Source organism: Chaetura pelagica, unplaced genomic scaffold, assembly GCF_000747805.2.
Source record: "Chaetura pelagica isolate M959 unplaced genomic scaffold, ChaPel_1.0 scaffold354, whole genome shotgun sequence".
Classification (NCBI taxonomy): Eukaryota; Metazoa; Chordata; class Aves; order Apodiformes; family Apodidae; genus Chaetura; species Chaetura pelagica.
The window spans coordinates 1,838,504-1,855,580 of record NW_009953299.1 but is presented as its reverse complement, the minus strand read 5'-3'; the positions used below and the strand labels follow the sequence as shown (position 1 = coordinate 1,855,580).

General features: G+C 38.3%; 1 protein-coding gene across 4 annotated transcripts in view; it reads right to left on the bottom strand.

The window, feature by feature from the left end:
- The window catches only part of BCL11B (B-cell CLL/lymphoma 11B (zinc finger protein)), a 92,269-nt gene that overhangs the window by 2,917 nt on the left and 72,275 nt on the right, over positions 1-17,077 (bottom strand). The gene's annotated exons all lie outside the window — the stretch shown is intronic.

Genomic DNA, 17,077 nt, shown 5'->3' with positions numbered 1-17,077 from the left:
TGTAATTTTCACTCTATCATTTTATATTTTTATATACTTCATGCAACATTCCCCTGAGATCTTGCTGAATTTAATTTATACATGCTTCAGTCATGCCAGCACTTCCATTTTTAAAATACTATGCAGGTATTTAGCCGCACAAGTCCTATTCAAGTTAACAGGAGCATGGAAAACGTACCCTTGCATAAACCACTTTGAAATTCACTTTGCCAAAACACCAAGAAGCCTCTCAAATGAAACATCCGGTAATCAAAGCCGACAGCACAGTTGCAATTAACAGTAACAAATGTCGGGCCGTGCTTGAACTGGGTCCCAAGAATTTCTGAGCCTGAGCCTGCCCTCCAATGCAAAAATGCTCACCAGAGCCAAAAACATTGTTCTGTTTGCCTTTCTAGCCTCTTTGAACGACTGCATAAAGGTGGAAAGCATTCCTTTAACCTTGATTCAGCTTTACATAAAGAACAGGTGTGGACAAGTCTCCACTAGTCAGAATTTTGCTAGCTAGAAAATTCCAGTCCTGGGCACACTATAAACTATGTTCTATCTTCAAAAAGCACTTTTTCCCCCCTCCCTTTTTTCAATGCCTCTGCAAGACTCTGATAAATTCAGAAATATGCGTCAACTTGAAAAATCATGATCCAGGATTTGGTTGGGGTTTGTTTCTTTTTTCTTTTTCCTTTTTTTTTTTTTCTTTTTTTTTTTTTTTTTTTTTTTTAATGAGGGGGAGGTTTCCAGAAAAACAACCCACTTTGGAAAATCTAAAATTAATTTCTTGTTTGTTTGTTTATGAAAGCATATTTTTTGGCTAGTGATGGCGCTGCATCTAAAGGTACTAAAGTTCCTGAAAGTTTAAAATCTGAACCAGGCTTTCCTCCTGACCCATATCTTCCTAACAAGCCGAATGAAGCCCAATCCCAGCCCCTCAACAGGAGGCTCAGATCCACAAGTGAACTACACAAACCCTTTCTAGACAAGGGAGGGGGAAATCGAGATTCACAAAAGCCTGGTGCTTGATCTTGAAAATGAAAGAGTTTATGAGATGAACGGAACTGTATTATCAAAACTACCTCTATAAAGAGGAATGACTCACAGAAGCTAAGGAAAAAAAAAAAAATTTAAACTCAGGCACACCAGGCAAAGCAGGATTGCTGCTGACTGAATTCCCCTCTTCTGGCTGCTGCAGGAATGGTTGCTGCTAACAAAACCTACAAAACCTTATAAAAGGAGGCTAGAAGATTATCTGCCTACCTATCAGCCTGTCAGTGTATCTAATCTTATCACCCAATGAACATCCATAAAAGTGTAAAGAAAAGAGCATCTATCAGATTGAGACTTATTTACAAAGGTAGGTGATAAATGCAGTGCAGCTCCTCGCACTTCGATTGATTTAGTAGGGCTGTTGCTGTTGGATAGCAGCTTCAGACCCTGAGTTTGGAAAAGCCAGCTCTCCACAGCCAAGATAAAAATGTACACAACACACCAGGCGTTTCTGCCTGGCAGACACAGCCCCCGTGCCTCTGCTCTGTATACTGCATCTTTACGGGACAGACCCAGTTGCTTTGATTAAGCTCTAACAACTGCGATCACATAAAGAACAAGTTTGGGAACTGTACTCAGCTTGGAAAAACTGCTCATAAGGGCAATTGACATTAATGAAAGCCACATACAAACACAGAAAGGAACTGATGCATTATCCCTTAAAAAACTACTCAGCACTGAGGCAGTTAGGGAGTTTTATGTCAGCTCTGCAGCCAAAGCAACAGTAAATGCTCCCATTATTACTTCAAATATTTAAATTTCTGTTTCTTACAGAAGTATGATGAAAATGTCTAGACCTTTAACTTTTCTTGCACGGCAACATGTAGTATAAAAAGTGACAGAAATCACTGAAGCAGACTAAAGTATATAACATACTCTGTCAAAAGCTTTTTTTAACAATATGTTTTACCTCAGCTCACCCTAGAACAGACTTTAATAAAGCCCCTTCTGAAGTGTGATCTAATAGCAAATGAAGTGCAGCATCTTACAAGGTCGTATATCTTCAAATTAAAGAGTGCTCTGCACCCTTCACCTTCATTTTATCCACTCTAATTAATCAATTTATTACCCACAGCTGCTCGATTCTTTCATTTTTAAAGTCACAGCATGCATTCTTTTTGTTGTGGAGTTTTTTTCTTTAACAAAATCAGGTATGTGAGTGTGGGTATGTGTGCATGTGTTCTCCTTGCTTAGCTCAAGAGCTGACAGGAGGAAGAAAGCAGTTGTGTATTAGACGACAACAACAGCAACACATTTACTTCAGCAAAGGCACACATGTAAGGTGAAAAATTCCTGAGCAGGCTGAGGCCAATCTAAAACTGAAATGGCTGATTAAAAAAATTACCCTCAAAATGGCAGCTGACTAGATGCTTGCTACTACATGTTACATGGAACTGAAATGTTTTGTTGTTTTTTGTTCTCCAAAACTTCACCTCCGTGAAATGTGAGTACAGTAAAAACCCCTTCATTTTAGTTTTCTTTCAAACAGAGCAAATTAGTGTTATTAGTGATGTAAGATTTATAAGCTAGAAGACATAAGACAGTTTCTCTTCCTTTTTGTTTTGTTTAGCTTTTACACTTCTTAACACTCCTCTTCAGGATACCTCAACACAATGACAAAATTGACTGCAGGCTACCTTGCTACAAATCTCTGACTCCTTCACGAGTCTATGCCTATATATGTATATAAATATATAAATACACATATATATATATACATACACACACTTTCACAGTCCTCAAAGACTCTCCCCAGACTCCCCTTAAAAAAAAAAAAAAAAAAAAAAAAAAAAGGGGGAAAAGAAAAGAAAATGTTCTTTTCCATATTATCACTTCATGGTTATCTTGCCTAGAAGTTGCCCTGAGCAGTGTAGATGCTTACTTTTAAGAACAGAACAATGTCAAAAAGTCTTTGAAGATTCACTCCAAACGTTTTTATATTAAAAAACTTGCTAAATATTTTAAACATGCCCAGAAACAGCCACGTATTGCTCAACACTGATCTTTATATTTAATAATGCAGTGCACCTACACTATAAAACTCTTTGTTATAAGGCTACTTTTGATATTTGGCTATCTTAATCCCTTGCCACTTGCACTGAAGTCTTTCTAAATACCCACTTTATGACAACTAGCTATATAGGCTTTGCCAGATGCAGTCTTCATCACTTTAGCATGTGCTTGACTTTGAGCATGTGAGTAATCAACATCAGTGAAACTTAAGCATAGGCGAAAGTGCTCTGTTGGATAGTGATGAAATTATTCATGTGCTTAGAGTTAAGCACAAGTCAAGACTTCATCAATACTATTCAATTAATTTCACATGGATTCGACCCTACAGTCTATAACTAGGCATGAATTTTGGGGCTTGATGACTCAAGTGTAACTTTTTATCTTTACATTAGTTGGTAGATATGGTGCTTGTACTGAGATGAGACAACCAGGCCACAAGCCCTGAGGAGTCAATAGTAGCTTCAAGGTTGTTCTAAAGCCAAACAAATGTTGCCACTGGATTTCAGACAGGACACAGGTTTGTAGGGCTGGATCCTACTGAAACACAGGTGTATAGGTTCAGAAATACTACTGATTTGAAGGCTAGGAAGGGCCATGAATGAGAGGACAAGGATAAACCTTAAGGGTTACCCTTGTCCAAAACCTGAACCCACGGGTGTCCATATCTACAGCATCTATTTATATCTACAGCAGATGTTCCACTATCCCACTTCAAAGACTACTCAGATGGAGAGTCTACAACCTTCCCAAAGTCTACTTCATTCCTTCTCTCTTTTGCCATCAAGAAGATTCCCCAAATGTCTAATCTAAATCTTTCTTTCTGCAATTTAAGATATTTTGTCCTACCTAAATGTACATGAAAAACACAGGAAACAAACTATTCTGCACCTCACATACAGATATAATCCAGATCAGTGATTTTTCAGTTGATCCCCTTCATGTCTTTTAGCACCCCTTTCTCCCAGACTGATTTGGAAATGCCAAGTGAGAGAGAATTCACTACGTATCAGAGTAGTCTGTGGCAATGGTTGACTATCTTCCGTATTAAAAAGAATGTTTTATTTCCAATTTGGATTGTGATTGCTGAGGTCAAATGTCAACCATTAGATCTACTTATGTTTATACCTGGTAGATTAAAAATTTCTCTAGTATCTTCCCCTTAATAGGTAAACTATGTACTTATTGAACACTCTTGCCTTTTCTGCATATTATGACAAAATATGATGTTTCCCAGAAATACTAAAATGTGTTCTCTCCATTCCTGCATGACAGATTATGTTCTGTTCAAAATGTCAAAGAAATAATGAGCTTTTTTCTCTTTAGTGAACAGTATAAAACAAAGCTAAATTCAGATCCTGCCTCCCAAATTCTGCCCTTGCAGGGGGTAATGAGAAAAGACAGGTCACTTTGCCCAGCCCAGAACAAGAGTAGCCTAGGTCTGTGGACGTTCACCTCACTGCACCAGGCAGTCTGAATCCCCTGACTTATCTGTTCTCTGCAGTCTGATTTGTATCATTTAGTGATACACAGATCTTCTGTGCCCAGTTGGTACATGACTTTCTATATACCCTGAATTCTGAGTGCCTTTGACCTGGAGATAAATTTCCCTCAAAATATCCTCAGTTATTCTAGATAGCATCAAAAAATAATCAGTGTGAGATAAGAACTGTTGAGAATTCATTATTTTCTGCTGGGCTACAGTGACATCCAGTGCCTAACAAGTCTTCCCCTCAGCATGTCTGAATAATTCCATTAGCTGTAACAGAGAATGAACTCTCCCCCTTTTTAATCACCCACCCGTAACCCGTGCCAGGACTGCAGTGAGGACCTGCAGTCAGGTCCACGCAACCACTGCCATTCTTTACCTCTAGCAATAGGTAATGTTTCTGGTTCCCTTTACAAAGTTACAACAGCTGCAATAAAAACGTTAAGGAATTTTAATGCTGCTTTACTGCACTTTTAGAAGTTCAGGAAAAGCAGAAACTTGTAAGCTTTAAAGAAAGGACATATTTTATTGTAATACTCAGGAACAGACACATATCATGTTCGTACAGCCTTCCCACCAATGTTACTCTCTTCTCCAGGACTCGATTTTTAATGAGCATTTAAATAATTACTCCTTGTTATTATGATGGTTACTCTAATACCACTAAAGGTAACGTGAATGCTCCATAAAAAACACACCTTTAATTGAATTATTATTAAAATTAAAATTCCCTAATTGAGAACACTAGTTTAACAAGTCTCCTTATAAGACCAGCTGACATTAAAGAGAAGGGCATTAAATACTGGAAAGATTTAGTGTTCCATAGTGAAGAAAATATATGGTTATATGTGGTTTGACATGTCACCTAGACAAGGGCCTAATACTTTCCAGGTGTCTGCAGTGTGAACTACATCAGCTCATACCCGATGCTTGACATTGTAAGCAAAAATATCTCTAATGTAGGTATTTTTGCTGAAGACATTTTATAAGCCATATTACCACTCTAAATTATCCAAGTTAGCAAGAACATTTACTTACACATGGTTATGAGTGAATAAAGACATGCTGAGCACAGCCAGTATCAAGAGGTTTACCCTCCCTGCACTCCCTGGGGTGTTTGGAAGTGCTGCTACCTCTATTTCAGAGGCACCGACAGTTTCAATTAAAATGACACAAGTGTGAAAACGGGTCCAAGCCTGGGTAAGGATCAGCACTGCTAGTCTAATGTCAGTCACTAATTCTCAACACCAAGCACAAAAGAACCATTTATCTTCATACCTCTCTTCATTTTAATTTTGTTTTGATGGCAACACAAGCTGGAGATGCAACACACATGCAACTCCTCTATCGATCTCCAGAGATAACATAGTTCATCCATCCCTACACTGTCTTGTCTAAAGAAAGGGCTCGAGAAAGTCTTGGAGCACATGCTGCTGAGGATGATGACAACTGTTACCAACAACTCATAAAGTAAGCATCAACTGGCAACTGAAGCTGGAGGTTTATGACTTAGCAAGATGCCTGCAGTCTCAGAACCTAAGCACCTCAGATTCTTCACTCAGAAAAACAGACACTCTCTCTTGTAAAGCTCAGCCAACATGAAGAGAATCTCAGTCAAGAAGAGGAGATGAAGGTTCACATGCGAGAGCCCAAGCATGAGGGGCCACGGAGACATCATCTAGAAATGGGGAATCTAAGGAGGTTGTTTGTGAAAGAAAAGACTGTGACAGGGAAACAAAAATAAAACATTTTTTAAGAGGTGGATGGAAAATTAAGGGTGTCTGAAGAAAGGAGGAGAAAAACTGAGGTGTTACCACTCAGTAACCGGATCCTGTTTCCTCCCATAATAGTCCCTGTTCTCTTTTCCTACCTTGCCTCTTGAATAGCTTATTTCCTCCAGTGCCATCTTCAAACAGAAGGAAAATCATGACTTCATGCAATATTCTTCTCCCACACGCTGCCTATGTTTTACAGCTTTCCTCATCCTGCTTCTACCTTGACTAGTGAAACTGGAAGTTCTTTGCAGAGATTATGCAAGAAGCTTTATGCCAAGAGAACCTGCAAACCCCATAAGACCCTCTCATTCCCAGCACTGATTTTAATTAGCAATGCAAATATTCTCAAGAGCATTTTCTACCTGTTGAAAAAGATCTACAATAGCACTGGTTAACACGAATATTAAAATATATTAAATTAATATTACACTATTATTAGTAATGTACTGTTAAGCAAACTCTGTCTCTGGTGGATTAAATGCTGCCTCACTTTTGGGAGCCTATTTTAGTTTTTAAAGTCACTTGTGCTTTTCAGTGGTGGTCCTTTTCTATTAGGCAGAACTGCAACCTGTCTGTTTATTATTCTTGTAATAATAAAATAATTTTTTTTTGTTAAATGAGCTATTTTGTCCTATGACTGGAAAACCAAACAGATTAATTACCAATAACATGGTCAAGAAATCAAGACTGTTGTGCTGTCTACAGCCAATCCTTTCGTAATTCCAAAGAGCATGAATCCTTCAAAGACTCGGAGATATCAACCTGATACCTTAAAATTATATTCTTAGCCAAACTCAGATTTGAACTACGCTACAATGAATTCAAAGTAGCTTTGATAACCACCACTGCAAACTTCATTTTTTTCCAGATACACTATACTAGGTTATCACAAACAAAGATCTTAACTAGGTTTATACAAATACTGTTGGTTGTTGTTTTGGGTTTTTTTCATTAAACTTTCCCCAGAAGCATTTAACATGTCCTCTCTGGCATTTACACTCACAAAAAAAAGGAGACTGCAAGCAGACTACAGTCATGCATAACACAAACAGATGCTTCCTGCTTCTTAATGGACACAGACGACCTTTGGCTGAAGATGCAGCTTGTATTCGATAGTTCCATTTTCTGTGTGACTTAATCATACCTCAGGTCTGTACTGCCAGATTCACATAAATGAGCCAAATGCACAGCTCAGTTTAATTTCTAGTGCATTACAAAATGGAAATATTATATTTTTAGGTAGAAAATATCAATAGTCATTTTGGGCAACTTCCTTCTGGTTGTCCAATCTCTCATTCCTTAAAAGAGCTTGTGGCTTACTGGAAGTTAATGCTCAGCCTACAGAAGTATAAGAAGTGCTTTTCCTTAGTGCAGAAAAAGAAAGAAAAATGTATAGCAAAAATTGGAATTCATGACACAGGAATTTTGACCCAGAAGCACTGTTAAAATGGAAAATAAAAACCAGGTTTGTAATCTCTGAACACTTCCTTCTAATTGGTGTTACATTCTAAAATACAAAGGCAATTTACAAAGCAGTGAAAGATAGAAGTGTGAAAAGTAAGGAACAAACAGCAAAATCAATATTAATAGATCAATAGTGAACAAGTTAACTTTTAAATTAGCCCTTTGTGATACAACAGTTTCAATTGACCCACCTTTAGCATCTAAACAGCTTTCTGTCTTTTAGTTAGTTTCTCTGAACCTAAGACATCACCTAGCAGACTGAAAGGATGCTTTACAAACCTGCTGTGTAAAATAGTGAAAACTATAAATGAAAACAGGGAATGTAATAGGGGGGAAAACGTACCCACTCATGTAACAAAAAGACTGTAAGGACTAACCATGGCTGGTGGTTTAATATACGGGATTCCATTTACGGCAGTCATGAAAAACCCTTGTACTGCTCAAGGACACTTTTAGGCCTTTTCTTTGCATAAGGTATTCAAATGCACTTGAAATCATGTCAGTCTTTTCTACTACATATGAAATATGCCAGCAGCTTCCCTTTAAATCGGTTTCTTGTAAGTAGTTTTGTTTGAAAACTGGCAAGTGCTGGGATTTTTTTCTTTTTCCCACAGACTTTTCTAAGGTGCCATTTTCTCAACTTATAAGCAGAAATTCTGAGTAATCCAAATAGGAACTTAAAGGAAATTGGCCATGTCATATAATGGAAAAATAAAGAGTAAATTAGGAAACAATAAAAAACGCTAAGGGGTGAAAACAAATTTTCCTGTTTTTTGGTGGTGTTTTGTTTTTCCCCATGAGTACTTCAGCCTGTGTTACTACAACTATTTCTTAAGGGTATGAGGTGCCTATTCATAGTTAGTAAATGAAATAGCATTTTTGTTTTAATTCATTGCTTCTTTAACAAATGCTAACTCCCATCTCTGCTTCTTTAAATCCACAAAACCTCCACATTCAATCCTAAGAAGTATTATAAAGGCTGTAAATCTTGTTTTAATGGAATGTACATTTAGCTATGAGGAGATAATTGACGTTATGGAGGGCCTAGATGCTGAATTATATAGGTTATCTAATACAAAGGGGACTCATTACTGAAGCACTACAAACAAGTAGTAATATATGTATATTGTTCTGAGTGGCGTTATAGCAAAAGTGTTCGGGTCTGCAGGGATTTATAAAACACAAGAAAACAGCAGACATGCACTTGTAAATTTGTCTCATTTGTCTCTGAAGTTAAAGGTTATTCCCTTGATCTGAATTTGTAATAAAAACATGCTAGACTAAGGTTTGTAGAGAATGTTTGAATATGTAAATTGTGTATAATGATAGGCAATTATAGGGTAAAAACTGGACCTTATGAATGTTACAGAATTGCACGGAGCATCAAAGTATTTTCCTTCAGATGAAATATTTATCTTTTATGCATGTTATAAGCACTTTTTCAAAGGTATTCAGCAACCTATTTGAGCGAAGAGTTGACAAAAATCAAACCATTACAACTGACTAAGACTGTGGGCTTATGCACAGGAGAAGCCACAGCTTTTTACAAAATATACATAATAAATCTCTTGAACTAATGGTTCCGGAGATGGATCCTCAAGGACAAGTTCCACTGATTTTCACTCCCTTAGATGAAAGCCAGTCAGATGTTTCTGCATTTTTTTAAGAAGATGTGGGGGTGGAAGTATGGGGATGGAGACTTGGGAGAATAACTAGGTAAGAATGTGAATTTTCTTTCACTGAAGCCCCATTTCCCCTTCAGTTCGTTGGCTGTTGTTTTCAGGGAATAATATTCGGGGAAAAAAAAAATGCTGCATTGAGACAGAAAGAAGTAAAGCTGGGAGATGATACTGTAGTTTATGCTACTGAAGATAAGGTTTTCTCCTTCTCTGAGCACGACAGTCTGTTCAGGTTAACCAACTGCAGTGTTAGAATAACTCCAGCCGACTTGTCACAGAGTACAAAAGTCATCAGCAACTGAATGTTCTTTTCTGCACCGCAATTAAGACGAATCAATACGACGTGCCACAAATGGTATTTTACTCTCAATAAGAACTCGGGCTGAGTTTATTCAGAATATTTTAGCGCTTCCCCAGGGGATTTTGGTCCGACGCAGATGGCAAATAAAGTACTCAGCCTAGGGCTAGAGCACATTATGCTAATTCTAATGTCAGATGTACTTTAATATACAGCTCTATTTAATCACCCCATTATTTCACATTTCCATATGAAAAACCTGCGGCACTTCTGCAGAGCTTTCACTCTGCGACAATGCCAGCTTCCTTCAACTAGCTCACTGCGAAAGAGAAAAGACTGGTCATTCTCGCCAGTCAAAATGTTACAGTTTCGAAGTTTCAGTATTCCTGAATTTAAAGTGGGTCTTCCAGTGCAATTAGCAAATCGTTCAGCTAGAATGCTGATATGCACAAAATGCTAAGGAGGTGTGACTGGAAAAAATTAAAACAACAGCCCTCCCTCTCTACCTCATCCCCTCGCACACACAGACACAGGCAGGCACATATCAAATCCCCTTACAGAACAGCAATAATAAAAATAATGAAAATATTTTCATAGTGCAATTCAACCAATATTCTCAACACTTGTCACCAAAAACACTGCTATTCCTGGCTGCATGGCTTCCGTTACTTAGAAGAACAGACATGACTGGCACAGCTGCCGACCTACAGATGTCTCTAAATAAAACCTTCCTTGTATATAAAAAAAAATTTGCCTGCAACAAACTACTCCTCTAAATAGGTTTAGAAGCCACAGACCTTCAGCGTGGGCCACTAACCAAAGTATCTGCAAATTTACCTTGATGCTTCATCTCTGTTGACCACAGAATTTGAACCCATGGACTTGAAGGTAAAATTCATCAAAACTGTGTTTACATTGAAAGGGATGAATCACAGAATTACAGAATCACATAATTTTTTTTTTAGTTGGAAAGGACCTTAAAGATTATTGAGTTCCAACTCCCCTGCATGGGCAGGGACACCTAGAAAGAAAATACTTTGCTGTGGAGTTCTTTTTCAACCCATGTAGGCTCTTCATGTGTAGACAGGGAAAGCAGAAGCAGACCCTGGAGCACCTCTTCAGCATCCAAGCTTTTCCTTCTAAGTAATTCTATAAAGAACCCCTTAATTCACCATTCATAAATAGTGACCAGTGAAATGAGTTTCATGGTCTCAACAAAATCTTCTCCTAGTTTGGCATAATTAGGGCTCCATGACAACTAGTCCTGCACATCAGGAAGAGCCAGGTCAGAATTATACTGAGCTCCTGTTAGAGGAATGTACGAAGCTTAAGTCAATCATTTTTTTTAATCATTGCATTAAACCTACAACATATTTCACAAAAAAAAAAAAAAATCTATTTAGAAAAAGACCTACTTTTTCCTCTTCCAACCACCCAATCTGCATCCTTTAAAAATTGTTCAGCAATGCATGCAGCAGCCAGCACCTGGGGCCAGATCTCACCTGGTTTCACAGTTGTGCATCAACATTTAAAGATACAGAACTGAGCTGCTGAGCCTTGACATGGCATATGCCACAACTTCCGTGTCCTAATTTGAACATAGCGAATTGTATCCCTCACATTCCAGGCAAAACTGCTTATATTTTCAAGCTTTCTTTTATTCATATATGTACACATATATATGTTTATGTGTTTGTGTATATATATGCATATATATGATTTGCAGTCTGTAAGACTGGCTATGAGCACAGCAATAGGCACAAAGGAGAAAGGGGGCTGAGAACAGAGCAGAAGTCCTTTCTTCCCCAGCTATTAAAAAACACAATCTTATTTTGGGAGAAGTATATGTAACAGTCTCACCCTACTGGAAGTTTTATCTCAGTGATAAATAAACACAAGCTAATTTAGTAAATTTGGGCAACTTTATGATTTATTTAGAGAGTATCCCATCCTGAAAATGAGTCCTTAAATTCAAAAGAAGAGGAAATGAGTGTTTAATATCCCAATACAAAGCCCAGCAAAGTCCATTTGAATCTTTCCACTTCAATGGGCTCTGGATGAGGGTCTTCATCCACATTGGAACTGGTTAGCCTCAAGACACTGTCTTCAGTGTAGGGAGAAATCTGGTTTGTGGTGGTGTAGTTAAAGAGAACAGAGTTCACAGTAGCTATAAGCCAGACGAACTCAGTTTAAAATATTTTAGAATAATAAATGGAGACATATCTACTGAAGTGTCTATTGTTTCCTTAGTTAAAAAAAGACAGTTGAAATAAGATAAATAAATAAACTGAAATTAATCCTTGACAATTCTGTTGCTTTTTCTTATGCTGATACTATGTTGGGTTTTGCAAGTAAAAAAATAAAAAATAAAAAATAAAAATCTCCATTTATCTATCCTATTTCTTTAGCTGACTTTAGATAAATAGATTGCATTCTTAAACTCTGTTATTAAGAATTCTTTGAAAATACTGTAGCTGAGAATAGCTAAACACCTCTTTTTAATAACATATTTATCCTTGGCAATAAATAAATTTGTACAATGTCACTCAATTTCCATCATTATGGACATTTTTCTAAATGCCAGAATGTCTGCAGACACATCTTACACTAAAGAGTTCCTACAAGACTCAAAACTCCTGTAAAAAAAATCCCAGACTGAATGAACAAAGAAGCAAAACAAGCAAAAGCTTTAAAAGGCTAACATTGGGGATTGGGGGGGGGGCGGGGATGGAGAAAGACAAGGGAAGGAGGAAGGTATAAAATACTTCAGATGAAAAATAAAACCCATGACTTACAGAAGCAGGGATCTTGGGCTTTGCTCTAGATTAAGCAGTTAAATTGCAATCTATGACTGTGAAGTTGCAAAACATGAATCGCCAATCATGCTTCCTGAAGTGCAAAGATAAAAATACAATTTTTGTTCCTTAAATAGGTGGTGTTTTATGCCACTATAATGCTGCAGAAAATAATGCCTGTGTTGGCTGAAAAGAAGATCCTAAAAACTTCCTATTTTATTTCTATACAATCCAGATTGATCACCTATGAGAAGCATAATTAAACAATGCTAAGCATCCTAACTCCTTTGAGAATGCACTGCTGAAAAATATTTTTAGAACAATCACTGTAGTAATTCTTCTTAGTTGTAGAAACACTCCAAATCAGAAAGTCAATTTTTCCTCTATTTGCAGAAGTGTGCTGGTTTTCACTGGAAAGGCGCCTGTGTTTTGTTTGGCTGCTGTTCATATACTGCCTTGGCAGGATTTCCTTGGATTGCTTACAGTGAACATTGCTCTTGCATACAGTAGCACTCCCATTTTAACCGTCCCAGCCACACATTTTCTAATAACACAGGGAGAGCTGCAAAATCCCTATAAGCACAGCTCTTTAAAGCGGCAACAGAAGGGGGTGGGGGCGGAGGACTGGGGGGGGGGGAGGCTCGGCCCGTTCAAAATCCAGCGCTCCAAACAGAGGAGAGCCTTTTAAAAACAAGCTTAAGGAGTAGCTTTCCAGGAAAAGGAAAAAACATCTCCAAGAAGAGGACCTGATTCAGCTGATTCACTGAATCTGATCTGCACTGGCTGAGCTCTAAACGGGGGGGGGGACTGGGGGGGGGGGGATGCTCTGCCCGTTCAAAATCCAGCGCTCCAAACAGAGGAGAGCCTTTTAAAAACAAGCTTAAGGAGTAGCTTTCCAGGAAAAGGAAAAAACATCTCCAAGAAGAGGACCTGATTCAGCTGATTCACTGAATCTGATCTGCACTGGCTGAGCTCTAAACGTCACTGAATAGGGTCCTAAGTACTGTTTATTTTCTGGTTTAAATTTTTTTTACTGCCCTTCCAAGAGATGTGCTGTTAAGTTAATAATGCCTGGTATTACCTTGCATGTTTGAGACCCTGCATCTGAGCCTGCGTTCCTTGTGCATCCAAATTTTCTGCCCCATCAGCGAGAGACTGGGGTACAGAGGGAACACAGGGCTTCACTGTGGGAATCAAACGGGCAGGCGAGATTGAAGAGAAGGCCATCTATCTGGCTGAAATAGTTGCAGGAAACAAACACAGCATTTCTACCTACGACTGAGAGAGAGAGAAAGCCAATAACAAAACCGTTATTCAGCTCCATGCCCTTTACAAATAGGACTGACTTGTTAGTGGACAGCTGCAGCTCAGCCCCCCTCTACACCATTCCAACTTGCTGCCTTTGCCACCCTGCTTTTGGAGATCGACAGCAATTTGCATCTCCATGCATCTCATTTCTCGTTAAGTAAGTTGATTAATTTGAGCGAGGGAAGTTGTCATTCAAAAAAACAGAAATTTCCACCATCATTATTTCTGCCTTTCAAAATTTGCCGACCTCCCCCCCAAGCAGTCCAGTCCCCACTTCACACCTCTTTACCCCCTGTCCCTTTCTCCCCCCCTTCCTGCTCCCTCTCTCCCTCTGCCTCTTTCTCTCTGTTGTTTACAAAGGTTTCATTATGTTTTCAACTAATCAGAAAGGCCTACTAATACACAATTAACATGTGACTATAAAAAAAACAGCTTCCAGAAGAAGGAAAAGTAATTAAGTAGAGAATGCTTTTCAGTAAGTGCTCGCTTTAACCCATCGTCAGAGAACAGAGTCTAGGTTAGTCCACAATGGATGGAACAGATGCCAAGGGCGAAATGTTAAAAGCAAATTTAAAAAAAGACATTATTTTCTTTGGGAATAATAACTATCAATGCCACAAAAACGAACGTCAGACTGCAGTTGTTTTTATCTGACCTCCTTCTCTTTCCTTCACTATTCTAAAGTGCCTTTTCTGAGTGTTTCATTAAAATAAATACAAAAATAAATGTATCATTTATTGCATCTTTGCTTCCAAGGCGACAAGAAACCAAGTAATCAACATCACTATCAATTGGTACAACGCTGAAGGTTATAAAAAAGACTTAACTTTAAAATGTTTTAGGCCTGAACATACACATATACTAAGCTACTGATTAAAAACAGTCAGTAGGAAACCTGCCCAAGATGTCAAACCCTCTGCAAGTTGTGCAATGTTATCAGGACATACAGAAACTGTAAGAGATAGTTTTGAAGGTTGTTGTGTTTGCAGCACTTTAGGTATTAACTTTGGATCTATTTGCTGGCACTGTCCTCAGCCTGAGAGTTGCCACACAGGTTGGCAGCCTGAGCACACTAGCATATATATAACATACACAATATATATGTATGCATTCGGGGGAGGGGGGGGAATGCATAAATTAAAATGTCATCTAAATAGATTCAGCCTTGCTTTTTTAATTTTTGTTTGTTTGTTTGTTTTTTCTATCCAGGGATTGTCAAAATATGTCCAAATGTTCCCTGACATTCAATTAACTTCCACAGCAAAAATGGTTCCCTTTGGAAAAATATATATTCCTATATATGTCTGTCCTTGGAGTGGAGCATTTTTTATTTCTGATCCTCTCCCTTAAATGAATTCTAAAGCAAGCAGACTCTTAGTTGTGTATCTTGAAAGACAAATTCTGCAAGGAGCTGCAACAAGATGCTAAACACCATTTTGGTCCCGCTGAAATTAAGGGAGAACTGAGGGGTGTTGGGAGGAACAGGTGCTCTGAAGTCACAAAGGACCTCATGCAATAACAGCTCATTTTCCTCACATTCCCCCCCAAATTATATTCCAAACTATGTATCACATACAGACTATTTTTTACTATCCAAAATCCTATTAGTTTCATTGGCACTTTAGGTAATAAGATTTGCATGGTAAAAATTCCATTTCTATTAGATTGGGTCCATAGGACTCACCAGACTGATATGATTGTCACAGGAAAGGGAGGATGTGTGGGTTTTTTACAATATGAGGATTTGTCCACACGGAATTTGGCAACAGTTTAATCAAAAGGACTCACTTTAACCAGTGCAAAACCCAGTGTAGCCTCTATTTTTGTCAGCTTAAAAACTGGCTGTATCAGGAAATTTTTCTCTATAAATTTATATAGGTATTCTAAAACAGGTCAGCTAAACTGGGCTGGCAATCAGTTAAAACAATCTATAACCTGAAGCATTCTGGATTATCTGCCTGAAAGATGCCTTTAGGGAAACTAGAGGAAGAGGGTGTTGAGACCAGACCCAAATTCTGCATTGGCTTCACACAGGAAGCCTGTAAGACAAATGATGGCACCCTGGGCTGGAACCTTCAGGTCTCTTTCAGGACAGAGTGAAATCATTGAGATCCTCTCAGCCAGACACTACTTACTGCTTGTGCTCATGTAACAATATAAAAACCCTAGGTCATGCCCACATGCAGAACCCTGTTTCAACCACTGTCACCCATAGAAGCTTAGGGAAAGAGTCTGTGAATCAAGGTAGAAAAAAGTTCACAGCAAGGCCATCTCCAGACTTCCCAGATCGTAGCAATCAATTACTTAGAGTCTTTCAGTGTCAGGGCTTGATCCAGACCAGACTATAGCATTTTTATTAACCACCCACCAAATATTTCTGATTTTGCCTAGTCCTTTGCTGAACCCATTTTACCTTTAGCCCTTGCAACATCCTGCTGCAGTGACTTTCACACCTCTGTTGGATGTGAGTGAAAAACTACATCAGCTTTAGGTCTGCTGCCTGACTCACAGGGCATCGAACAGGGACACCTGAGTGTTTCACAGAAGCCAACCATTGCAAATTACTCCCCAAAGTTATGGAAAGCAAAATCACACTTTCTGCTTTTACATAATTCTTACTTCAGCTAAATCTTTACCAATTCCATGGGAGACTGACTATTAACTAATAGCAGATGGAAAACTTCAAGACTGGGCAAAGTCAGATATGGCAGCTCCTTCCCAAACCATACTTTCTTTAGTTTGTTTGCTCTTGATTTCTGATCAACTGATTAATTTATTTTTCTCTTCCTAGTCTAAGTTTAACATCTAGTTTAGATTTAAATGCTTCAAGCAAAGGAGACATATTCACCAAATGTTAGGAGATGGGTTTATAAGCACTTTGCTGAAACTTGGCATTTTTCCACCTCTTCAGAACACTCTACAACCTGAAAAACAGTCATGGCCTGGAATTTTTTCCTAATGCTTATTTGCTACATAGTTCAGTTTACCTATTATTCATGGCTGTAGCTCTCATTCTAAAAATGCACACAGTGTGTAGCATCAAGCCAATACTGAAGCCCCATTGGTTTCACAGACTTCATAACCTAACTCCAAACCTTCTGGAAACAATCTTGGAGGGGTGTCACACTATTGAATCACTGTTCCTTGTTGCTTGAATCATATTCCCTCTACCTGTCCTTTATTTAATTTGCTCATATATTTTTACTTATTTTCATCTTTCC